Source organism: Monodon monoceros, unplaced genomic scaffold, assembly GCF_005190385.1.
Source record: "Monodon monoceros isolate NGI ecotype Baffin Bay Population unplaced genomic scaffold, NGI_Narwhal_1 Super_Scaffold_4, whole genome shotgun sequence".
NCBI classification, from domain to species: Eukaryota; Metazoa; Chordata; class Mammalia; order Artiodactyla; family Monodontidae; genus Monodon; species Monodon monoceros.
In genome coordinates, this window is record NW_021703781.1 from 36,746,819 (window position 1) to 36,756,581 (window position 9,763).

Below are 9,763 nucleotides of genomic sequence, written 5' to 3' on the forward strand. Positions count from 1 at the left end.
TTAAACATTTATATTTAACAATAACTTATACCTCCACTTGAAAAATACAAGAATGTGAAAACATTATTTCTGATCACTTGCCTCCAAAATTCCATCTGATTGTTACCCATTATTTTACTTTAGTCCTTATTTTTAACTTTATGAATTAGGCATTAATGTTTTTCTTGCTTTTAAAATTATATTTACATATACATTTTTATTTTATTTCTTCATCACTCTTCCTAAAGTATATCCTTTTAGAGTTTGCTTTAGTAAAAGCTTGATATGGTAAACAATTTTTGTTTTACCTAAAAATAGCTTTATTTTCATTCTTGAAATGTGGTCAAGTGGGTTAACAACTATTCTTCCAGCATGTAAAGATGTTATTTCATAAATTTTATTCATTAATATATTATTTTTATTCATTTCCAATGAATAAAAGTCAAGACACAATATACAAAAATTTATGATTATAGTAATATAATTTATTTGTTATAATAACATTCTTATTTCATTAATTTTTTTTTAACAGAGTATCACTCTTTTCTATTTTCCTGCTTTTAAGATCTGCTTTTAGTCTCTGCTTTAGTTCTGCAGTTTCACTCTGATGTTTTTAGGAATGTATTTCATTAGTCCTAGAAAATGATCTTCAAGTATTGCCTTTGCCCCACTGTCCCTATTCTTTTCTGGGACTCCGATCAGACCCATTTAAATCTGAGTTTATCCTCCACTTCTCTTAGTTATTTTTATTTATTTATTTATTGATTTATTAACATCTTTATTGGAGTATAATTGCTTTACAATGGTGTGTTAGTTTCTGCTTTATAACAAAGTGAATCAGCTATACATATACATATATCCCCATATCTCCTCCCTCTTGCATCTCCCTCCCACCCTCCCTATCCCATCCCTCTAGGTGATCACAAACCACCTGATCTCCCTGTGCTATGTGGCTGCTTCCCACTAGCTATCTATTTTCCATTTGGTAGTATATATAAGTCCATGCCATTCTCTTTAGTTATTTTAAATTTAAACTTTTTCCATGTTAAAAAGAAAAAAATTTATTGTTTCCACCTTGTTCACATCTTGGAAAAGTGTCTGGAGGAGTATATAAACAACTGCCCTTGGGATGGGAGCAGAAGTTCAGGTGGAGTACCTGAAGCCAGGGGAATGTAAGAGTGCCCCTCAAGGGCCACTGAATTCAGGAGGTCTCTAATCATGCTTGAGTGTGAGTCTTTCAAAGAGGTACTACCCAAGCCTGACCTGTAGAGGTTGGTCAGGCGGAAGCACATCTTCTTGATGCGTTTCACTTCCTGCTTTAGGAAGTGGTGCTTTCAGAAGTCACAGACATGAGGAGCTGTGCTGTCAGAGCCCAGAGGATGCAGATCTATTAGGGCCAGCTTCAGTTCTTCTCCTCTAAGGCATCCAAGGTGTAACCTGACTCATCTTGAGATGGCTTCTGTTTATCCTCAAAGAAGGCACCATCACTAAATTAGTTTTGCAAGGAGGCATTTGGTGCCTTTGTGTTTCTGCCTTGACAACTTCCAGAAGTGGCACACACACTTTAGAGGGCCACATTGTTGCAATTAAAATAGTAGCCCAGGGACTTCCCTTGTGGTGCAGTGGTTAAGAATCCACCTGCCAGTGCAGGGGACACAGGTTTGATCCCTGGTCCAGGAAGATCCCACATGTTGTGGAGCAACTAAGCCCATGTGCCACAACTACTGAGCCTGCACTCTAGCGCCTGCGTGCCACAACTACTGGGCCCACGTGCCCTAGAGCCCATGTACTGCAACTACTGAGCCCGCACGCCTAGAGCCTGTGCTCTGCAACAAGAGAAGCCACTGCAATGAGAAGCCTGCGTACTGCAACGAAGAGTAGCCCCCACTCGCTGCAACTAGAGAAAGCCCATGCGCAGTAATGAAGACCCAACATGGCATAACTAAGAAAGAAAGAGAGAGAGAAAGAAAGAAATAAAGAGAAAGGAAGAAAGGAAGAGAAAGGAAGAAAGGAAGAGAAAGGAAGGAAGAAAGAAGCCCAGAGAGTCAGGTGTTAGAGATTCACAAATGCAGCTTGGCCAGATAGTGGATAGTGAGTGGCCTTGGCCTTATTTGAATAATTCTGAAGGATCTGGGAGCTCTTGTTGGAGACAAGTCATCCTGGCCACAAAATACAGTGTTAGCTGGTCTTGGAGGCATGAGACATGAGCTGGTTCAGAGGTACTTTGGAGGCTGAGGCTGGACAGAACATTGAAGTGTGGTCAGAGCCTAGAAGGAGAATAGTCCTGGGTTATCTTCCATCCAAATACTGTTGAATCAAAAGACAGATCTGTGAAGGCCGTCAAATGAACCATCTCATTTAATTTTTATCCATTGACTTGCCTCGCTGTATCTCACTTTGAGTAATCAGATATAGCTGCCAATCTCAAATCTTCTCTTCAACTGTGTCTAATCCGTCATTTAACCAATTTTATTTTCCATTTCTTTTGGTTTTAGTTGATTCTTCTTCTAATCTGCCTAGTCATTCCCCCTTCTTTATTGGCCCAAAGTATAGTAATTCAAGTTATAGTGCGATTTTTGGCACTCACCCTCAGGACAGCCCTTTCTCCCCTTTGCTTACCATTTACTATTCCTAGATTGTTTTAATTCACTTGGGGGGAGGCTGAAAGGAGGTGGGACTTTTCAAGAACAAAAAAATCCATAAAGGTATGTCATATCTAGAGTATAGTTGGGTTTTTTAATTTTTTATTTATTTTTGGCTGCATTGGGTCTTCGTTGCTGCGCGCAGGCTTTCTCTAGTTGTGGCGAGCGGGGGCTACTCTTCGTTGTGGTGCACAGGCTTCTCATTGTGGTGGCTTCCCTTGTTGTGGAGCACCGGCTCTAGGTGTGCAGGCTTCAGTAGTTGTGGCTCGCAGGCTCTGGAGCGCAGGCTCAGTAGTTGTGGCACACGGGCTTAGTTGCTCCGCGGCATGTGGGATCTTCCCGGACCAGGAATTGAACCCATGTCCCCTGCACTGGCAGGCAGATTCTTAACCACTGTGCCACCAGGGAAGCCCTGGGTTTTTTTTAAAATCATTTACTCTACCTTACTGATAGAAGTAGAATTCTCTGGGCCCCTTCATATCCTTAAGGACTGATAAACTTTTAAAATTCCAGTATTTGGAGCAAACGTTTGTTGAATTTAGGCTTACTATTTAATAAAAGGAAGGGGGAGTTGGTATGTTCATAGACACATGAAGGTACAGAGAATTACATTTCAGTAGACTAGTGAAAAAGTCTCAAGACCTCCATCATCCACAAGAGGCCTGGAAATAGCAGATGTTCAACCCTAAACCTTGACACTGGGTACCTGAGTCCTATCAGTGGCACCCCATTGTTTTTAGACGGTGAAATCTTCAATGCAGCTCAAAGCCATGCGAAGTCCGGCCCCACAATCAACTCATACTATTCTCTCTCTCTCTTTGCCTCCCCCTGCCTCCCTCCCCCTCTTTTAAAAGAGAGTTTATTTTTTAGAGAAATTTTGGGTTTACAGAAAGTTCACAAGATAGTATGTGTAGTTCCTGAACACTCCCTCTTCCCCAGAGTTTCCCCTATTCTTAATTTCTTGTATTAGTGTGGTACATTTGTAACTGGTAAGTCAATATTGCTACTTATTATTTTTTTTTAATTAATTAATTTTTGGCTGCATTGCGTCTTCGTTGCTGCGCGCGGGCTTTCTCTAGTTGTGGCAAGAGGGGTCTACTCTTCGTTGTGGTGCGCAGGCTTCTCTTTGCAGTGGCTTCTCTTGTTGCGGAGCATGGGCTCTAAGCATGTGGGCTTCGGTAGTTGTGGCACTCGGGCTCGGTAGTTGTGGCTGTCAGGCTCAGTAGTTGTGGCACACGGGCTTAGTTGCTCTGCGGCATGTGGGATCTTCCCAGACCAGGGCTCGAACCCATGTCCCCTGCATTGGCAGGTGGATTCTTAACCACTGTGCCACCAGGGAAGTCCCAATATTGCTACTTATTATTAAAGTCCCTAGTTCACTTTGGTGTTCACTGCTTGTGTTGTACAGTTCTGTGGGTTTTCACAAGTGCATAATGTCATGTATCTAACATTACATTATCATATAGTCTGATCACCCTAAAAATTCCATGCCCCAATTTTTCACTCCTTCCCCCATCTCTGTTCCCCACTCCAAACTCCTGGCAACCACTGTTCTTTTTACTATCTCTGTAGTTTTACCTTTTCCAGAAGTCATATAGTTAGAATCACACAATATGTAGCCTTTTCAGACTGGCTTCTTTCACTTAGCAACATGAATTTGAGGTTCTCCCGTGTCTTTTTGTGGTTTGATATTTCATTTGTTTTTATCATTGAATAATATTCCAGCGTATGGATGTTCCACAGTCTATTCACCGACCAGAGGAGCTCTTGATTGCTTCCAGTTTTGACAATCATAAATGAAGCCACTGTATACGTTCGTGTGCAGAATTTTCTGTGGACATAAGTTTTCATCTCACTTGGGTAAATATGTAGGAATGTGATTGCTGGATCATATGATAAGACTAAGTTTACTTTTGTAAGAAACTACCAAACTGTCTTCCAAAGTGGCTGTACTGTTTTGCATTTCTACTAGCAATGACTGAGAGAACCTTTATTTCCATACCCTCACCAGCATTTGATATTGTTAGTGCTGCAGATTTTAACCATTCTAATACATGTGTAGCAGTTCTCTTGTCTATTTTTAAATTGGATTGTTATTGTTCAGTTTTTAAGAGTTCTTCATACATTTTGGAATGTACAAGTCTTTTATGAAGTGTGTGTTTCACAAACATTTTCTCCCAGTCTGTAGCTTGCCTTTTCATTTCATTTATAGTGTCTTTTGCAGAGGAGGAGTTATTCGTTTTAACCTATCTATTTTTTCTTTCATGGATGATGCTTTTGGTGTTGTATCTAAAAACTCATCACCAAGCCCAAGTCACCTAGATTTTGGCTTGTGTTAGCTTCAAGAAATTTTAGAGTTTTGTGTTTTACATTTAGCCTATGACCTATTTTTAGTTAATTTTTGTGAAAGGTGTAAGGTCTGGATTAATTTTTTTGCATGTGGATGTCCAGTTTGAACATCTGTTGAAAAGGCTATCCTTTCTTCATTGAATGGCCTTTGCTCTTTTACCAAAGATCAATTGGCTGTGGTTCTATCTCTGGGCTCTTTATTCTGTTCCATTGATCTGTTAGTTTATACTTTTGGCAATACCACACTGTCTTGATTACTTTATAGTAAGACTTGAAGTCAGGTAATGTAAGCCTGCTGGTGGTGCTTTTTTTGTTTCGTATTATGTTGGCCATTCTGGGCCTTTTGCCTTTCCATATAAACTTTAGAATCAGTTTGTCTATATCCAAAAATAACTTGCTGGGATTTTGACTGAGATTGCATTGAAATCTATGGATCAATGCATATTGTGCCGTCCTAACAATATTGAGTCTTCCTATTCATGAACATGGATTATGTCTCCGTGCATTTAGGTCATCTTTGATTTGTTTAATCAGTTTTGTAGCTTTCCTCAGATCCTGTACATATTTTGTGACATACCTAATTATTTTATTTTTGGGCTATTAATGTAAATGTCATTATATTTTAAATTTCACATTCCAATTGTTTATTGCTGGTATATAGCAAAGGAATTGATTTTTTTTAATTGATTTATTTTATTTTTGGCTGCGTTGGGTATTCGTTGCTGCACGCGGGCTTTCTCTAATTGCAGTGAGCAGGGGCTACTCTTCGTTGCAGTGCACGGGCTTCTCGTTGCGGTGGCTTGTTGCAGAGCACGGGCTCTAGGCACACGGGCTTCAGTAGTTGTGGCACACAGGCTCAGTAGTTGTGGCTCTTGGGCTCTAGAGCACAGGCTCAGTAGTTGTGGCGCAAGGGCTTAGTTGCTCCATGGCATGTGGGATCTTCCTAGACCAGGTCTTGAACCCATGTCCCCTGCACTTGCAGGCGGATTCTTTTTTTTTTTTTTGCGGTACGCGGGCCTCTCACTGTTGCGGCCTCTCCCGTTGCGGAGCACAGGCTCCGGACGCGCAGGCTCAGCGGCCATGGCTCACGGGCCCAGCCGCTCCGCGGCATGTGGGATCTTCCCAGACCGGGGCACGAACCTGTGTCCCCTGCATCGGCAGGCAGACTCCCAACCACTGCACCACCAGGAAAGTCCCAAAGCAATTGATTTTTGTGTATTAACCTTGTATCCTGAAACCTTAATACAGTGGCTTATTAGTTCAGGAGTTTTTTGTTCATCTTTGGGATTTTCTACAACAATAATCATGTAACTGGGAACAAAATCAGTTTTATTTCTTCCTTCCCAACCTACCTGTATACCTTTTACTGTTATATTGCATTAGCTAGAACTTCCAGTATGATGTGGGATAGACATAGTGAGAGATCCTTGCCTTGTTCCTGATCTTAGGAAGAAATCATCTAGTTTCTAAACATTGAGCACAGCGTTAACTGTAGACTTTAATAGATTTTGTGTGTGTATGTCATGTTGAGGAAGTTCCCCTGTATTCTAGTTTGCTGAATGTTTATCATGAATATGTCTTGGATTTTGTCAAATGCTTTTTCTGCATCTTTTGATATGATCATATGACTTCCTTAGCCTATTGCTATGATTACATTAATTGAACCAGCTTTGCATACCTGGGATAAATCCCACTTGGTCATGGTGTGTAATTTTTTACTATATTGCTGAATTCTATTTGCTAACACTTCGTTAAGAATTTTTCTATCTCTAATCATGAGAGATATTGGTCTGCAGTTCTGTTTGCGTTTTTACTGTCTTTGGCTTTGGTATCAAGGTAATAAAACAAATTGGGAAGTTTTCCCTCCTCTTCTATTTCAGGAAGAGTTTGTATAGACATGTTAATTCTTCTTTAAACAGCTGGTAGAATTCTCCAATAAAACCATGTAGGTGTGAAGATTGCTTTGTGAGAATTACAAAATTACAAACTCAATTTCCATAATAGTTATATGGTTATTCAAATTATACATTTTATATTTGATGAGTTGTAGTAGTTTGTACTTCTTGAGGAATTGCTCCATATAATCACAGTTGTCAGATATATGTGTAGAGTTGTTTGTAATATTCCATTATTATATTTTTAATGTCTGCAGGGTCTATAGTAATATCCCTTATTTTATTTTTGATGTTAGTAACTTGAGTCTTCTCTATTTTTCCCTTTCAGTCTTGTGAGAGGTTTGTCAATTTGATTGAACATTTCAAAGCTTTTTGTTTCATTTGTGTTTCTCAGTTAACTTTTTTCTGTCCCATTCATTTCAGCTCTTTATTTTTGCATTCTGCTTGAGTTTATTTTGCTTTTTTCCCCCTAGTTTCTTGAGGTAGTAGCCTTGATTTGTGATCTTTCCTCTTTTTAATTGAAATATAGTTGGTTTCAGGTATACAGCAGTGGTTCATATATATATACATATATATATATATTTTTTTTTTTAGATTATTTTCCCTTATTGGTTATTACAAAATATTGAGTATAGTTCCCTGTGCTATACAGTAGGTCTTTGTTGGTTATCTGTTTTATATACAGTAGTGTTATTTTCACTTTCATTCTGTTAAACATATATCTTAAAATTTCCCTTGAGACTTAACCCATGAATTATTTAGAAGTGTGTTGTTTAGTTTCTAAGTGTTTGGAAATTTTCCTTTTAGCTTTCTGTTACTGATTTCTAATTGATTCCATTGTGGCCAGAGGACACATTTTATATTATTTCAATTCTTTTCAATTTGTTGAGGTTTGTTTTATAGCTTAGGAATGGTCTATCTTGGCATATATTCCCCAGGTACTTGAAAAGATTGTGCATTCTGTCATTGTTGAGTGGAGTGTTTTTTAAGTGTTTAGATCACATTGATTGATTGATGGGATGATGTTGAGTTCTATATCCTTGTTTTTTTTTTTTTTTTTGGCCGCACCACATGGCTTGTGGGATCTTAGTTCACTGACCAGGGATTGAACCCGTGGCCTCAGCAGTGAAAGTGCAGAGTCCTAACAATTGGAGCGCCAGGGAATTCCCTTTGCTGATTTTCTATCAAATTGTTCTATCAATTGTTGAGAGAGGGATGTTGAAGTCATCAACTATAATTTTATATTTGTCTGTTTCCATTCATTTCTGTCAGTTTTTACTTCACATATTTTGCATCCTTATTACTTTGTACATAAACACTTAAGATTGCTGTCTTCTTAGTGGATTGACCCTTTTATCACTATGACACATCCCTCCCTATCCCTAAATTTCTTGCTCTAAAGTCTACATTATTTGATACCAATCTAGCCACTCCTGCTTTTGATTAATGCTTCAAAGTATATCTTTTATTCCATCCTTTCACTTTCAACCTCCCTTTATCATTATATTTGAAGTGAGTTTCTTACAGATACCATATAGTTCATATAATTGGGTCATATTTTTAATGCACTGCCAATCTCTGTCTTTAATATTTAGTGTCTTGTTATTTAATGTAATTATGATGTATGCATATTTAAGTCTGCCATTATTTTTTATTTTCTGGTTCTCTATGTTTAGCATTTTTCTGTTTTCCTATCTGTGGTTTAATTGAACAATTTTTTAAAATTCCATTTTGATGTATCTATTGCATTTTTGAGTGTACCTCTTTCTATAGCTTTCAGAGTGGTTGCTCTAGGTATTACCTTATAAGTACATAACTTGTCACTGTCTACTGGCGTCAATATCTTAAGTTTGAGTGAAGTATAAAAAACTTACCTCTCTTTATGCCCTTGACCCTCCCATTTATAATTGTCTTATTTCCTCTATATACATTGAAAACCACAAAAGACAGCTATAATTTTTGCTTCAACAAACATAATTTAGAAAACTCAAGAAAAATACAGTGTACTGTATTTATCCATATTTTTACTCTTTCTGTTCTTCCTGATGTTTCAAGATTCCTTCTTTTATCATTTCCTTTCTGTTTCAAGAACTTCCTTTAGTCATTCTTTTAGCGCAGGTATGCTGGAAACAAGTTCTCTTAGTTTTCCTTCATCTGAGAATGCCTTGATTTTCCCCCTTCATCCCTGAAGCATATTTTTACTAGATATAGAATTCTGCGTTGGCAGTTCTTTTCTTTCAGAATTTGAAAAGTGTTGTGCCACTTCCTTCTGGCCTTCATTGTTCCTGATGAGAAACCAATTGTAATTTTCTTTTACACACATAAAATGAGACATTTATTATGCCAAAGAATGGGCTTTATTTTTCATTTTCCCAAAACACTAAAATAGCACACGGCATAGTAATTTAGCACACAATATAAATATATGCAGTCAAATAATTCTGAAATTGGTTAAGTCTTACTTTGGGACTCCTTAAAAACTTACACTCTTAAGTGCCTTTTATCAAAGTTATCAACACACAACAAAAGGAGTTAACCCAGAAAAATCTAAGTGTAGAGATACCTTGACTCCTGTAAACTGGAAACCTTCTATAAGGGAAATACTTGATTTGCCTCTCTATAACTGAGCAACGACAGATAGCCTCAAGCTCCTTTTTATTTCAAATAACACTGCTAGGGTTCCTAATTAGAGAAAGGTTTATCTAAAGGTAAGGTTAATGTTGCAACTTTCACTGTAGGGCCTCCATTTATTGCATTTGAAGTGGAAGGAGAGGCATGTGAGAAGAGAAATCAAATTTTGTTGACAAAAATTATTCTACAGAATGCAGAAATGGGGCTTCCCTGGTGGCACAGTGGTTGAGAGGCCGCCTGCCGATGCAGGGGACATGGGTTTGTGCC